Source organism: Schistocerca gregaria, chromosome 3 (assembly GCF_023897955.1).
Source record: "Schistocerca gregaria isolate iqSchGreg1 chromosome 3, iqSchGreg1.2, whole genome shotgun sequence".
NCBI lineage: Eukaryota > Metazoa > Arthropoda > Insecta > Orthoptera > Acrididae > Schistocerca > Schistocerca gregaria.
In genome coordinates this window covers 414,815,026-414,832,919 of record NC_064922.1, presented here as the reverse complement: position 1 = coordinate 414,832,919, position 17,894 = coordinate 414,815,026, and the positions used below count along the sequence as shown (strand labels likewise).

General features: G+C 42.8%; 1 protein-coding gene across 4 annotated transcripts in view; it reads right to left on the bottom strand.

Annotated features, from left to right (window-relative positions):
* Positions 1-17,894, bottom strand: part of LOC126355089 (cAMP-dependent protein kinase type I regulatory subunit) — a 267,006-nt gene that overhangs the window by 122,434 nt on the left and 126,678 nt on the right. The gene's annotated exons all lie outside the window — the stretch shown is intronic.

Sequence of the window (17,894 nt, the reverse complement as noted above, 5' to 3'; positions counted from 1 at the left end):
TCAATAACAGATGTAATGAAGGAATGTCAATGAAAATCTCTGTGTATGTACATTTTACCGCCGAGACTACGTAAAGAAGAATATGCCACCCTTAAGTATACAAAATTTACTTTATTTCGAACTTTTGACGCGCTAGAAACGTGAAGTATGTTAATCGTGTATATCTCGGCTACACAAACAGCAAATTCTCCCGGGATGAATGAATATTGCTCTGTATAGAGGTTAAAGAGAGAGAAAGCCCCTGTGACATCCGACGCTCAATAACGAAAACGTCTGGAAAATATGAATGCTTGGCATTACTCTCACCTCGCTCAGTACGCTAACGACAGCGATGCCAGACGGCGCGTGTTAAAAGACTTGTAGACGTGCTTGTGTGTATGTGCGAGTCGACGAGCCGTGTGCTGAATTGGGTGCCAGCCGCGAGACTACTAGGGAAGCCGTAGGCAGACCTCGCAGCCGTGCGTGGCTTCTCCAATAGATTTAAAAACCCTTCTAGCTGCCACGTCACTCTCTGCTTCCATTTTCGTCACACATTCAATTCTAATCTACGAGGGAAGATTCGAGAACTTCACGAGTGGAATTTGCCGTGTGGGCCCGGGCGTTGTGAATCAGCAAGATCTTTGAGCCCACCTTTCCCCTGCGCTTGTTTTGTATTGCTCTTCTGAGGTTGTGCACAGTTTGGCAATACCTTTGAGAGTTTATTGTAGTGCCTATTTCCAGGAAATCCACAAAAATCACACCTTTTCTGTGCCAAAAGAAGAGGTAACCACGTGGTTGAAGGCGCAGGCGGCCGAATTTTACGACGAAGGATTTTCCAAGCTCGTCCATCGCTACGATAAGTGCCTTAATTTAAATGGCAACTATGTAGAAAAGTAGTATTTAAGTGTGGCTTTCATCTGTATATAATAAAAAAATTTCCAATACTTTAAAAAACGTAATGTACTTTGTGGATAGCCCTCGTACATCTACACTCTGAAAAATCATAGTAAAGGGCGCGAGCGCTTTTGTGTGTGTGTGTGTGTGTGTGTGTGTGTGTGTGTGTAACACGACGAGAAAAAATACGTGGCTGAATTCAAACGTAGTTTACTTCTCTCGAGTGAAATTCACGTGAAGAATGGCCTGAGCACTATGGGACTTAACTTCTGAGGTCATCAGTCCACTGTGAATAATGAGAGTGAACTTGATGCGACGATTACAAAAATATGAAATATCTGGTACCATAAGCATACCAGAAGAAACACCAAGGTGCATTTTATGTGAGGAATTAAACGATCATAATGCTTTTTGTAATGTGAGTTCGGTTTTTGTTGAATGTGCCCGTGAGCTAATGTGATATTTAGGAAGCAAATGGGATTATTATCACCGATTACCTTGTAAATGGTGAAACAATAATTAATTGGCGATTAGTACGAACGTCTTCTGGACAAACTGGATAATGAACTACATAAGAGAGACCCGACTAAAAATGAAAGGATAAAATCGTATTGCACCAGGGCAGGCAGCTACCCATAAAGGTACTCTGGCAATGGGAAATCTGAAAGGTTTATCGTTGAATCGCATGTCTTTTGACTTGACTCGCATTCCATCTGGAGAAACTTGTAGCGAGAACATACATTCCTGGAAATTGAAATAAGAACATCGTGAATTCATTGTCCCAGGAAGGGGAAACTTTATTGACACATTACTGGGCTCAGATACATCACATGATTACACTGACAGAACCACAGGCACATAGACACAGGCAACAGAGCATGCACAATGTCGGCACTAGTACAGTGTATATCCACCTTTCGCAGCAATGCAGGCTGCTATTCTCCCATGGAGACGATCGTAGAGATGCTGGATGTAGTCCTGTGGAACGGCTTGCCATGCCATTTCCACCTAGCGTCTCAGTTGGACCAGCGTTCGTGCTGGACGTGCAGACCGCGTGAGACGACGCTTCATCCAGTCCCAAACATGCTCAATGGGGGACAGATCCGGAGATCTTGCTGGCCAGGGTAGTTGAGTTACACCATCTAGAGCATGTTGGGTGGCACGGGATACATGCGGACGTGCATTGTCCTGTTGGAACTGCAAGTTCCCTTGCCGGTCTAGGAATGGTAGAACGATGGGTTCGATGACGGTTTGGATGTACCGTGCACTATTCAGTGTCCAATCGACGATCACCAGAGGTGTACGGCCAGTGTAGGAGATCGCTCCGCACACCATGATGCCGGGTGTTGGCCCTGTGTGCCTTGGTCTGATTGTGGCGCTCACCTGCACGGCGCCAAACACGCATACGACCATCATTGGCACCAAGGCAGAAGCGACTCTCATCGCTGAAGACGACACGTCTCCATTCGTCCCTCCATTCACGCCTGTCGCGACACCACTGGAGGCGGGCTGCACGATGTTGGGGCATGAGCGGAAGACGGCCTAACGGTGTGCGGGACCGTAGCCCAGCTTCATGGAGACAGTTGCGAATGGTCCTCGCCGATACCTCAGGAGCAACAGTGTCCCTAATTTGCTGGGAAGTGGCGGTGCGGTCCCCTACGGCACTGCGTAGGATCCTACGGTCTTGGCGTGCATCCGTGCGTCGCTGCGGTCCGGTCCCAGGTCGACGGGCACGTGCACCTTCTGCCGACCACTGGCGACAACATCGATGTACTGTGGAGACCTCACGCCCCACGTGTTGAGCAATTCGGCGGTACGTCCACCCGGCCTCCCGCATGCCCACTACACGCCCTCGCTCAAAGTCCGTCAACTGCACATACGGTTCACGTCCACGCTGTCGCGGCATGCTACCAGTGTTAAAGACTGCGATGGAGCTCCGTATGCCACGGCAAACTGGCTGACACTGACGGTGTCAATGTGTTCTTTTTTTCCATTTCCAGGAGTGTATTTTGAGTCCAATGTAGAAGTAATGGTAGCTGAAGATGAATATTTTGTAAAACTTCCAGAACCGGATTCAGTGGTGGTATCTACTACCTAGATAAAGCTTTGACAAAATGTAGTAATCTACACACAGATTACATAAAAAAACGTATTCTTAACGTAAACAGTTCCCCACTGTCAGATCGAAATTGTCATCTTTGATCTCTTATAGTGTATACTTAGCTATTTGATACGGATTACTATTAATAAACAGGAAGCCGACGAGATATACAAGTAGAACTTATTCTACGTTTCACAAATAATCGGTTGTGCATGTTTTGTTCAGCTCGATGCGAGCTCTTTCACACGTAGTATAAAGCATATTCTGAAGCACCAACTGGTACGCTGCGTTAAGGGATGAGAGGTGTTCGCTACGTAATGTAACAATTTTTTCTGGAGCATATTGGTTTTCAACAAAATCTCCGTTCATTGCGATAGCCTTATGCCACGTTACTGGCAGCGCTGTATGCCCGCACGGTACCACTCTACTTGTCGACGTGGGAGCTAACATCTCGCTGCATCAACAACCACACCACCCACAATCCACATACCGTCTCCCGCTGAGCGGATCTTCAATGGTCAAAGACTTGCGAAGTGCGAGATTCGGGCTGTAGGGTGGATGAGGAAGAAAATTCCAATGCATTCTGTGAGCTCCTCTAGGGTGTGCAGACTTGGGCGAATCCTCGCGTTGTCATGGAGAAGTTCGTTTGCTTTTTTGTGGCGACAAACACGCTGTAGTCATTTCAGCTTCCTGTGGGTAGCACAATACACTTTCGAGCTGATCGTTGTACCAGGAGGAAGGATATAAAACAGAGTAACCCCTTCAGAGTCCCGGAAGACTGTCGCCATGACTTTACCGGTTTGAACTTTTTCTTTGGAGGAGAGGTGGTGTGGCACCACTTGATAGATTGCCGTTTTGTTTCCGGGTCAAAGTGATGAACCCATGTTTCATCACCTGTGCCGATGTTCGACAAAAAGTTGTCACGACCAGCCTTGCAAAGCGCAAGCAATTCCTCACACAAGGTCTATCGTTGCTATTTATGGTCTTCTGTGAGATGGAGAGGAACCCAGAAAGTGCACGGCTTGTAGTACCTCGACTGGTGAACGAGTGTGGCAACACTACTAACAGAGACGTTCAGTTGAGCAGCGGGGTGTTTAATCGCGATCCGTCGATCACCTCGGATGAGACAGTACACAAGTTCCAATACTGCGGGAGTCACAGCTGTGTGCAGCCGGCGGCAGACAGGGCAGGTCTGCCGACCTTGTTGCGATTATGACAGACGCCTCGCCCACCGATTCACCGTGCTTTTGTTTACTGCCAGGTCTCCGTAACGCTTCTGCAAAAGCCTATGAGTAGCAGTGACGCCCTGGTTTTCTGCCAAAAGAAACTCTGCTTGGAACCAATCTCCGTTACAGACGCCATTTTGAAGGCTACCTACTACGCTGCCGCCTATCGGAACTTCAAGAAACTATAAGGACTGACGCGGAAATATTTAACGATGTCCCACAAAAAATACGGATTTTTTCAGCAGAAACTGGTCGATAAAAAGAGTGATGCATTACTTATTGAACACCCCCTCGTAAATGTAGCCCGATCACAGTCCAACGACGGTTTATCATCATGAAAGACGTCTTACGTGTGTCCATCCTGCGTGACTAGTGTCTGATAGCGACAGAATCGTTCAGGCAGTAGTGGAAATAAGTGGATGCTGTGACGTAGAGGCTAAGACAGCGCGTGTGACGCATGGTACTGGCTTCGGCAGCCAGGAAGTCCTCGGCCCAGTTCCCGCATCACGCGCTCAAGTCGTTCACGCGGTGTTACGAATTGACCTCTATTGGCTCACAAAACAGCGACGCGGACACGGGAAAAGTGGATCGATGTTCCAAGAGTCAATGGGCGGTTCCAGTACATAAATGATGTTTCAGTTCAGAACAACGCAGAAGAAAGGAGCAAGTGATCTAGAACCCACTGCGGACCAGTTCAGTGTAGGATAAAACGCTTGCAGACGCCAAAACTTTAATGAGGAACTTTTCGTTTACTCTGGCACAAAATTATCGTAGGAAGAAGACTGAGAAATTAAGAAGGCCGAGTGCCTAGTTGCTTTCATAATTGTCTTATTATAAGGCTCTTTTCCTTTTTTTTTTGTTAAAGCACATTTGGGGCTGATCTTGCAAAATAATAATAATAATAATAATAATAATAATAACTAACTGATTAATGCACAACTGAAAATACCCAGCTCACTGTTTCAATGTTAAATACGTAGTCCGGCTTTTAGGGTAAAATGTTCAGTTAAATACAATACCGAGTACGTGGCTTCTTGATGTTTGGACCAGGGTCGCAGCAGTGTGCAAGGCACGCGATTTCATTCGATGGCGTCCCAATGAGTTAGTCACATAACCTGAACTCCACCCAAGCACCCAGTCAGATGACACTTCGAGAGCGATGTGCTGGCGCACTGTCTTGCTAAAGATACATGACGCTTGCGGAACACAAGTAAACGAATAAAATGAAATGAAATGAAATGTCGTGTGACGAGGGCCTCCCGTCGGGTAGACCGTTCGCCTGGTGCAAGTCTTTCGATTTGACGCCACTTCGGCAACTTGCGCGTCGATGGGGATGAAATGATGATGATTAGGACGACACAACACCCAGTCCCTGGGCGGAGATAATCTCCGACCCAGCCGGGAATCGAACCTGGGTCCTTTGGATTGACAGACTGTCGCGCTGACCACTCTGCTACCGGGGGGCGGACAGTAAGCGAATATAAGGATACGCACCATGGGGCAGGAGTTTCTTATATCCTTTGCCGACAGACTCCTCAAGAGTCCATTTCATCCTATACGTTGATCAACAACATGAAAAGGCCGCAAGTGCTTGCACGAATTGCGCCCTACTGGTATGTGGGATGTATCGCTACGAGCAGTTACCGACATTCTCGTACCCTGTCAATGGCGTGTGGAAACGTGTGCCGCCACTCATCACTTCACGCGATATATTTCCGTGTTTGGAGCAGCCAACGACTATACTTTTTTGTCCTGTGACTTGCAGTCAGCAGAGGAACATTTGTACGAAAATGCCTCCTGTACCCCATAGAAAGGTGCAGCTAGATGGAATGGATATCACTTCTTTTGAATAATCCACTTAACTAAATAACAACTTCGACGCGCAAGTCGCCCAAGTGGCGCCAAATCGAAAGACTTGCACCAGGCGAGCGGTCTACCCGACGAGAGGCCCTCGTCAACGACATTATTATTATTATTATTATTATTATTATTATCATCATCATCATCATCATCATCATCATGATCTACGTAACTGCTTTTACAGTCCCCGATAATCTATGACGGTCCATACCATCAACACGTTTTTGCCCATGACAACTAATTGCCGAATCGAATACACCCACGACGAGGTGCCACGTGAGAAAAAGTGTTTATAGGTCCTCGCACAAGGAGTGCCCTAAACGCCCGGGTACCGACGATCTGTCCGCGATCATGTGAAAAGCTACAGCACTTCTAGCTCATTGTGCTGATGGCCAGCGGGTTTGTCTGACGACATCAAAGGCATGTGAAACCCCGAACTATTCCATTCGTTGGGGCAACATAGCAAACACAGCCCAACTGAGTAGGTTTCTATAATGTTATTGTTCATAAGTAATATACACATTGCTAAAGATAATCGACACAAGGGTCCATCAAGTGGTGGCACGCAAAGTGGTGTGTGTTCAACTACAGCAACTTTTTCCTACGGTGAGATTACGAAGCAGATCAGTTCTTTTAATTGGAATAATCTATTCTAACCGCTTCAAATTTAGCGCACCATCATATCTTTACTTGAAAATTGAGTACAAACAGGGCAGTAGCAGCAGGATTTGACGTCGCATCACAATTTACGACAACTTTTCCGAAACGTTTCTCTAATAACACAATCGTTATATCGCTGAACAAGGACTGTTGAAAAATACCTATTACTGAAAAAAAAAAAAAAAAAAAAAAAACAAAGTTGTCTCAATATCGTGACGGATAAAGAGGAAAGTATTTGCGATACAATGGTTCTGCGTACTATAAAATGTCGCAAACTTGGTTTCGACATCTTGTGTCGTTTACGAAGTATTTGGGGTAGCCACTTTAAATGGTGACACGTTATTAACGGTGTGAGGTGATCAGTGCGTTAAGAAAAGCTTAACATCAGAGAGCACGGAGTTAATTAAGTCGAGACGGTCCAACGATGACGTTCGCGTTTGGTCTCATGGGATCTGATTTGCAGATGGCAGGGATGTTTCAGGTTTACCGATCGACGCGAGAACAAACGCGGAGCACTTAGAAGATTAGTTTGCCAACGCCGTCACCAACGCTAGGGGCGTAACCAGCCACCACTTATCATTCAGTTACACTAGTTTAGTTAACCTGCTTTCCGTTTTGGCACGAATAACCTCCTCTTTTCTGTGATTGAACTCATATTTTATAAGCCTCTTTCTCGAAGAGATGTTATTGTAAAAGATTTGAGTACTATAACGAACATCAACTAAATATGATTTATAGCTATCTAGAAGAAATATGTCATTTCGTGTTCGTAATGTAATGAAGCATAAATCTTAAGGCAGCAAAGCAACAACTAATGACAGAAAACCCTGTAAGTGTGTTATGCTACAGGAAACAAGGCCCTAAACGAAGCTGTGTAGTACTTTTAATGGGAACAAAAACATGTATTTACGTATGGAAACAGGGAAACTGGAACATAATAACAGTACTTTATGGAATATCCATTCAGTTTAAAAACATGGAAAGGTTACAACCATGTTCAGCATGTGCCAAATCATCAGCATAATGCTAATGCAACAAATTTACATCGAGAAGTGGCATCCATGTTTGCGTCATCAAATTAAGAGTGGATGCGAAAAATTTTCTAAGTGCCAAATCTCACACTCGTCAAGAGAATCAAAAATGTCTCTTTTTGTACGTAGCCTATGTGCATCCAAAAACTGACACGCTACTCTGACACCACAGAATTATGCTGCCCACTTCACTGCAGCAAAAATAGTGGCAAATTAGAAAATTTTTTGTTCCGACTGCCACAGACAGAGGCACTAAGTCTTATTCGTGATAATACAAGTGCAGTTATACAGCAGAAATATTTTTAGTAACAGAAAACCATTTATCTTTTATTTCACTTTTTTACAAGACAATAAATAAAACAAATTCATGAAAAGATCTCTTAGTACTGACTTCTGTTTCTTATACAACTGAATTCTTGGGATCAGATGATAGAAAGTTTTACAGCAAACTACCTGTGCCGTTTAGGAAGAAATGGCATCATCAACAGGTCTTCCTGTTTTGTAACTGACAGACATGACTAATCTGTCAGATGAAATACGGCATGGCATACAGCTGCCATAATCGTACCTCTTTTGAATAAATTGTCATTTTCCAATTCTATTATTTCAGACTAAGAATTTGTATAGCTATCCGAGGTGGATGAGTATGAGACATTTTGATCATACAGCATTTGGAGCTCTTACACTCCCGTATTGAGAACAATGTTTAATAATCTTTAAAACAGAAGCCAGTTGTATGCATTGGGGTGGCATTTGGAACTCCTGCGGGAACCACTGCATGGTATAAAGCCGATGAACCTTGTAGTAGTAAATGTTTGAAAATATTCTCTATTATTTGACACTTAGAACGAGTTAGGGACCAGAGTAACGAGAACACAACAGCACTGAAAACGCGTTTTTGAAGGAAAAAAGGCACTTGGAACGTCTCCCACTTCCACTTTTCAGTTACTGTCAAGTGGTACAGCATTCACTCAAAACGGTAATCACAGTAAAATGCCCTCTTTCTGTACTCCTTGTATTTATATAACAATCAATAGCATCAGCAGACACACTTCAAGTAAGTAATATTTTTTAATTTATTAAAAGTTTACTTAATTACCGTTAATTATTGTACACATCGTTGCAAGCAAGGAGCATAATAAAGTATTACTCACAGTGATCGCTGTACTCTCAATCTGGACTACGCTATTTTTTTTTCAAACTTTAATAAGACAAAACAACCATTAAAATAAGATCTGTACAAGAGGAACTATTTTGCGTTTATGTCCACGCTTTTTAATGTCTTTTACAAAGAAAATGTGAACTTACTACTTTCTTCGACAGATATTCACGACATACTGCCAAAGCCGTTAATAGCTGCAATTGGTTTCCAAGTAAATCCGCAGTTGCAGTGTCTTGAAACAGCTATAGGCAAATTTCTGCTACAGCAGAAACACACAAAATGTTATTAAATACAGGTGTGAGGAGTCTACCCAGGCTGTCTACTCGTCAACAGTTCTTACGCTACCAGAATATGTGGTGAGCGTAAGGAGACACAAACATTATATCTACAGAAAACGATTAATTGATGAATTATATACTAGAAAAAGAAATCCATCTTCAACAGGAAAGTCCTTATTCATTAAAAAATCCCGTTAAACAAAAAACACCAGAAAATATCTCAGATGTTAACGTTATATTAAAAATAATTAATACATAGGACGAACTAATTTTCTTCTATAGCAAGCGTAGAGATACGACAGGACAAACGTCTATCGTTCTCACTAAAAGAATTATGTTCAACTAGCACCCCTAGCAAGAGCGCTCTCAAGGTTTGCACGTTTCTAATTTAAAAGTAGTTCACCATACTGTTATCTTTTGAGTCCCCTAGTTACTTAAATGCCTCGACCAGTGTGACTCCCTTCACTTCTCCGATCTAATCATCAACTTATCTATTCATTTATAAGGGATAGCATGGAGGAGGAAGAGAAACCCTATCATTATGCGATCTGGTGTACTTCACGTGCGCAAAATGCTTAAGAGGGATGTCCTCTACAGCAGCTGTCCTCAAAGTGTGTGTGTGTGTGTGTGTGTGTGGGGGGGGGGGGGGGGGGAGCTCCCTCATCGTGGGGCTGGGGAGGAACAGAAAATCTCTACTAGTGCCGAAGGAGTTGATCATTCTGTGTAGCAGAATGAGACAGGTAATAATACTGTAATCGCGCGCGGATTATACTGTCTCGTTATTCACTAGTGACCCATTACAGGAGGCTGAAATCCAGCTCTAACTTTTGGTATTGTATGATTCAAGTTACTCACGATTTCTTCTTTACAATGAATACGAAATCTGCTTTCTCCAGAAAGTTCAGTACTTCTGTGCTGTCACTATCCGAGAATTAAGAATAAACAAGTATCACACACAAAAAAAGTTTCCTTTGTCAGCCTGTCTCTATTGCTCCACTATTCCTTGCCATCTCGTTCTCTGACACCTATTTGATCTTTATTATATTAATTCATTTCACTACTAAAACATTTGAAATGGCCACTGAGCTAAATTTAAGCCTCCTGTTTAGGAAACATGTTTTTGAAGTGGCCATTGAGTCACATTTTAGCCTCTTGTTTAGCATACACGTTTTGCTTCCCTCTACGGTCATTGCTTTTATTAGGCGCTACACAAACAAACTTCGGAAAATGGGTGTGACATGTTACCAGCTACCAGGCCCCACTCCCCAGTAAAATAGCTGGATTTTGTTTCCACGACTCCAACTAATTACTCTTACATCTCTTTACGGACCAACCTTTTTCTCAGGCAGCTACATACATGACTTATCTCAGTTCTATTTTCTAGGCTGACTACATATTTGCGAATCCACTGGTGTGGCGCAGAAATCTCCTGTTAGTCTAAGAAACACACTTCTCTGCGCACGTTGCAGTTTCCCCACATCACACTCAGAAGTAGTGCCCATGCACTAATTGCGGAGCTCGGAATGATGGTGAAGGTAGCTTTATGGTATCCCTGGTCATATGCGGAGATCGTTATCTATTCGTGCCGATTTGCGTATCACTCTACTTACTTTGGTTGTTGGCAAGATGACATGATAGAAATTTAATCCATCATTAATTAGCTCCTCAATATCGATAGATGGTCTTCTAGGTAACGAAGGATTCTTTGACAAAGTTGGCTTTCGGTATAAAAAAAAATTTCTTTCGTACAGTATATTCACCATTTTCCTGACAAAAATAAGGAGTCTGTTGTTACACCACGGCTACATTCAATGCAGCGTTCTCTAGTGCGGTCCTGGAGTTTACAGACACCACCTCAGAAAAAGTTATCTGTACCCCGGGCTAACCCATTGGTTTGCTCGCTTCCATATAAAAAAAATCGACGTGATAATATGGAGACTTTTTTACCCTCCACAACGAAAATCAATTTCGGATTTGCTGTCAACCAACGTTCACAAACGTAGCACCAATTCTCAATAGCGCATCCTCAGAAATTCCAATGGCATCACTCATGTCACGCACATGAAACTGCAATCACCCAATGTGATCTCGTGCATCTTTCGCGTGGTTTCGTCTGCGTTTCTGATTTTGTGGAGTCATTCCCGTGAATCGTATTCAAAAGGCATATGGCCAGCTGAATTTCATTTTACCCGCTTTAACGTAATATGCCATGTAATACTACTTTAAGAAGTCACATAAACAATACTTCTTTAGAGATCTAGCTATTACCTCACGTTACTGCGCAACATGTAGAAACAACGAATATAATTTTTAAATTGATGTCAAAAGCAGTCTACATGTCTACCTAAGAACTGTCATCTTGCCCTCATATTCTGCATTTTACTACAGGAGTTAGCGCTGTTCGGTCAGCAGAAACCGAACCTAACTGAAAAGAAAGCAAGCCGGAGCTTCAGAGAACATGAAATTTTGGAGGCATACCGGTTGCAGCCCACGACAGAGCTACTTCCTGCGTTCCATACATGAACGGAAAGGGAAAAAATCTCTAAGTAACTTCAACCATGCTCTTCACTGTTTTGCAGAGTCGTGATATAGAAAACAAATGTACGCAGAAAGGCTTCGCGTCTCAGCTACACATGACGCATTCTTGTCAGATAGGAAAAATATACGTACTCAAATATTCCTGCGGATAAAAACGCTATCTAGTTTCTGAATACTTGACGAAATTACAAACAGATGCTGTTACTAATTCCAACCTATGTTATGTAGCCACGTCTCGTTCACAGACAAGATTGCCAGAGAAAAGTAGTCAGCATTGAAAAAGACACAGAAACAGAATACCAGATTCAGGCGATGTAATATAATTTAATACAGGCATATTTCTTAGCGTCATGCAACATCATTTAATTATATAGAGGAGACCAGCCGCAAGACCCACGGATACACGTTCACAGCTTCGTTTTTGACACTGCAGTAGAGATCTCAAAGTGGCTATCTTCGTAGCCAGTTAAGAACCTGACATTTTACTGGAATACTAGAATGTGTCCGACTGTCCTCCGTATGTCTAATTAGACACGGGCGCAGCAGGTAGTTCTCTAGAAGTACAGGGTGATTCAAAAAGAATACCACAACTTTAAAAATATGTATTTAATGAAAGAAACATAATATAACCTTCTGTTATACATCATTACAAAGAGTATTTAAAAAGCTTTTTTTTTTTTTCACTCAAAAACAAGTTCAGTGATGTTCAATATGGCCCCCTCCAGACACTCGAGCAATATCAACCCGATACTCCAACTCGTTCCACACTCTCTGTAGCATATCAGGCGTAACAGTTTGGATAGCTGCTGTTATTTCTCGTTTCAAATCATCAATGGTGGCTGGGAGAGGTGGCCGAAACACCATATCCTTAACATACCCCCATAAGAAAAATCGCAGGGGGTAAGATCAGGGCTTCTTGGAGGCCAGTGATGAAGTGCTCTGTCACGGGCTGCCTGGCGGCCGATGCATCGCCTCGGGTAGTTGACGTTCAGGTAGTTACGGACAGATAAGTGCCAATGTGGTGGCGCTCCATCCTGCTGAAATATGAATTGTTGTGCTTCTTCTCCGAGCTGAGGGAACTGCCAATTCTCTAACATCTCCAGATACTGTAGTCCAGTTACAGTAGCACCTTCGAAGAAAAAGGGACCAAAAACTTTATTGGCTGAAATGGCACAGAAAACGTTCACCTTAGGCGAGTCAAGTTCATACTGAGTTGTTTCCCGCGGATTCTCAGTGCCCCATACACAGACATTGTGACGGTTGACTTTCCCGTTAGTGTGGAAAGTTGCTTCATCACTAAACACAATCTTTGAAACGAAAGATTCATCTGTTTCCATTTGAGCAAGGATAAAATCACAGAAATCGATTCTTTTAATCTTATCAGCTGCAGACAGTGCTTGAACCAATTTCAGACGATAAGGTTTCATAACTAACCTTTTTCGTAGGACTCTCCATACAGTTGATTGCGGAATTTGCAGCTCTCTGCTAGCTCTGCGAGTAGATTTTCCCGGGCTGCGAAAAAATGCTTGCTGGATTCGTGCTACATTTCCATCACTCGTTCTCGGCCGTCCAGAACTTTTCCCTTTGCACAAACACCCATTCTCTGTAAACTGTTTATACCAACGTTTAATACACCACCTATCAGGAGGTTTAACACCATACTTCGTTCGAAATGCAAGCTGAACAACTGTCGTCGATTCACTTCTGCCGTACTCAATAACACAATAAGCTTTCTGTTGAGCGGTCGCCATCTTAGCATCAACTGACGCTGACGCCTAGTCAACAGCGCCTCAAGCGAACAAATGTACAACTAAATGAAACTTTATAGATCCCTTAATTCGCCGACAGATAGTGCTTAGCTCTGCCTTTTATCGTTGTAGAGTTTTAAATTCCTAAAGTTGTGGTATTCTTTTTGAATCACCCTGTATATCTCTCAGTTACTTCTAAGTTTCTTCTTTTTCCCCTTTTCTTTTGGCATCCAGTCGACAGCGGGCCACAAGCGACGAAGCACAAGCTCGGATTAGGTAGGACGGGTAAGTAAATCGGAAGTGCCATTTTCAAAGGAACCATCCTGACAATTGCCTGGAGCAATTTAGGGAAATTATGGAAAACCACATGTTGAGCTATAACCAAGAACGTTTTCCGTGACATATTGGAGTTTAAGCTTTACGTAATACCCCCAGGTGACTGCACACGGATGTTGGTGTTGGCAGTCTTTTATCCTTCTGCATCTATCGTTGTGGGGTAAGAATATTATTACAGAAAAGATGAGGGTGGTTTCCTGAACACTAGAACAAGGAATACTAGATACGACAAAGGACGATAAAGGTGTTGGCGATCTCTCATTGTAGTCAACTAACATTTTAGATAAAAAACGAAGCATTAAGCACCGACTACACTTCAATGAGCTAGAATGTCTAACAAATAGCCCAGTCAACGAAAACGAAAACTTCTCGACTGGGGAAAAATGACTTATGAAGTCGCAAACTCTGTGTAGTGGAAGGGGGAAGTCATGAACGACATACGTACCAAAAATTCAAAAATCCTGACAGGTGGGGTGTGAACGTTTAGGAGGCGTGGGAGAGAGTTTAAAGACCACTTTTTTTGGTTTTTCTTTATTATGTTCCAAGCTCAACATTAATCCGTATTACATTTCCTACAAAGAAGTCCTATTCATTTTTTTTCTCTTGGAGTAATACTTCCCGTGTTGCAAGGGATGTAAATGTTGTAGAACATTAACCTGGGTTACGTACGAATATTAAATATCTGTACCACATCTAAGAGCAGTAGAACCTTATTAAGGGATAAGTTGTGTTCTGGGGTGCAACAGAGTGCAAAGGTGGGGGTGGAGGTTGGAGGTGCGAGGGAAGGTAGGACACCAAATTGTGCTCATGCAATCCCCTCCTTCATAGGTCTGCAAAATAAATAGCCAGCAGATAATTCCGCATTCACTTTACCGCACTACGTCACAAAAGCAACTACCGAGTATTTCGCAATGTTATATCGACCCTTCCGGAACTCGTCTTAAGAATCATTGGCGGCGCAGTGTGCAGATATGCCCAGGGGTTTTTATTTTCCACAGTGCGTTAACACTAAATGGAATACAGATCGAATTGCTAATAATACCATCGCAAGAAACACATGTTACGTAAAGACGCGAGGAAGAGTCACGTTATGGCCCCTACAAGGGCCAACAGGATCTGAACGTCGGACGTGTCATATTCTGCCAAATGCGTCACTGAATGCGGAATCGAGAGTAACATGGTCACCACTCCGTTCTCCCTATCGCTGATGGGTTTCTTTGCCGTGGAATGGCCTCTCAGTAAGCCTCACGAGGCTGAACGCGCCCTGTTCCTGTCCCTCCTAGAGAGTCTATATACAGGGAGAGTGGCCACAGGTGACGTTGCCCGTGATTGGTTGACTAGCTTTGGCGCCATTTTTCTGCCAAACGTCTCTCGCGCTTCCTATATTCGCCGTCCTTTTTTGAATTGAAGTTCAGAGGACTCTTGGAAACGATTGAAATGTATTTGAATTATTCAGAGACTTGTTATGCGTTGTGCATGCATGTTCGATTTAGTTGTATATCGTTTTTAGTACGTAATTAGCGTTTTTGATATTAAATACGAGTTGAAATAATGAAGGGTTTTGTGATGAACTCGGTAGGCCTACATGTTTGAAGTAAACACGCTACGAATTGTAGAGTATTGTTTTTGACGTCTGACAGAGGTTCCAAATACCTACTGTACTAGAAACAAGAATATTTTGAATTTGGTAATCTTTGGCAAAATTTGTAACTTATTGTTGCAATCTGAAATGCCCAGTCAGGAAGGAATGAGTAACTGTTTGTAATAAAGTCCAGGTACAACTTTCTTAATGGTATATAGTATCCGAAATATTTATATAGTTACGCCTATAAAAAGGTTTGGTTCTTCACTTTGCTCAGAGAACTCTGATTTTAAGGTGTCAGTTTTTTTAAAATATTTTTAGTCACGCAAAGGCCTATTACAATTTACTGCATTTTTAAACTCTTATTTCTTTGACAGTTCGTGCATACTGGTAGTATCACAAGCTTTTCTGAAGCCAATAACTGACAGTCCTTGCTGGAAACGGAAAGTTCCTGTAATTGTTGTGACATGCTCATTCGACTTAATAGCGTCAAACCTTATTTCGTTCCGAATCAGAACACTAGGCATTATTTTGGTTTCAGTATTATTGCCTGACTGTTGACGCAGGCAAGTTGTAAGCACGTTTTCCGCAGTTTTCGTTGTTGCTGAAACATTATTCGTAGTAAATTATTGTAGGTACTCTTGAAGACAGTTTTTAATAGGCCTATTTACTGTGGGGTAGAAGGGATACGTTAGTTTTCTTGTTATATTTGGTCGTTATTACAGTAGCCTATATTTAACATTACCTGATTTTTGTAATCTTTTTCGTTTGTTATCTACGAGAGGTATTAGAAAGTCGTAACCAGTTGTAAACTTGTGACATGCAAAAAGTTTGAAGACGTGACAAGAAGTACTAATACGTCTCACATTTTTTGCATGTCAAAAGTAAACATCTGCTTACGACTTTCGTTCATCTAACATAACAAAGGTACGTTAAATCTTTAGCGTTATGCACTTCCGATACGAAACAAATGCTATACACTATATTTTTTTATTTACGTTAGTTTCATTGCAATATGTCTAGTAAACGAACTTTAAAGGAGATAAATGCAAGTAACGAATACTTTTTACAGCCACTGTATCGAATTTTCCTGTGCTGTATCAAATTTTCCTGTGCTGTGGTGGGCTACTATCAATATATTACAGCTGTAAAGAAAGGCATTTAGCGCATGATTTCTCCATATTGTCTTGTGCTTTTGATTCGGTGAGTGTGTACTCCACCACTGGCCATTCTAAAGTCCCGCCCGCAGTTTGGCAGAAAAATGGCCGCCGTATCGTCCGGTTGGCCTGCGTCTCCCCCTGGTGCACCGGGAATCGAAACCGTGTCCTCCCCGTGGCCGTCAACCGCGCTCAGCTGTGGAGGCGCACACACATGGCCAGAATCTACGTAAATCGCTGCACACTGTTCTACAATGCTACAGGAAAATTAATTCTTTGTCATACTGCGCGGTAGTTTAAGTGTTCTTCCGAGAAAGGCAAATTCCTAACGACAGCTGCTCGCCTTCAAATATACAGACCAACAATACCTCCCCAGCATTTCCTGTCCTGTTCTCTAATATAAGTAGACAAAATAACGTCAGTGAGTTCTTGCTTATATAGAGGAGTTGCTTTCATTTTCTTGAATGAGAGATTATTTGCACTAAGTGACATTTTATACAAAATATGCACCTATAAACAACGGCTGAGAAGTGCTTAAGTGTGGCCTATGTAGTGTTGACGGAAAAGAGATTCGATTGGTGGATGTGGCAGCCTGCTGCTGTATATCGTTGACAGGGCATTGTAAAGCCATATAATCGTATTGTAGTCACTTGGTGGTGAATTAATGAATGCCCAGAAAGTTGCTGCACTGCTCTCACATTAACTGTGTTACTGACGGAGTCTATTCTCTTCTATTCATGAATTGCTGGCACCTGTGGAGTGGGCTGCAGGGAGTGGGGCCAACCACACAACCACAGTCAATCTTACACAGTATAAATATGTTACGTACAAAATCTAGAACAGTAATCTGCTGTAATGCATTGCGCGTGACTTGTGCTGAAATATCTGAAGCTGACCTACTTGTTTTACAGTTGGGCCAATTTAATAAGTCGCTGGGGCTCTTCTGATGTTGGAAGAGCTGAGGCGGGGAGACGCATTTGATACCTTCAACCTGCCAAAAGTATCCCAGCCACTGACTGCGGAGAGAAAGAAATCGAAGTTGTCGAATACATACTGACGACAGTTGATGGCACCAGCTGTTGAAATTTTTTCCCGACGGCTCCTTTAACAACGACAAAAAAACTTAATACACTCAGTAACTTCCCATATCAACACGAGCTGAGTGATTATTTTGTCTATCCACACAACAGGGCTGGACAGGAAATGATGGAGAGGTACAGCCAGTTTGTAAACCTTAAAGCGAGAAGCACTCGTGGTCGTGGAAGTTGCCTTTCCCGGAAGAACCTTACAGCTACCGTACAGGATGACTAAGAATCAATTTCTCCATTTACAGTATAGAACA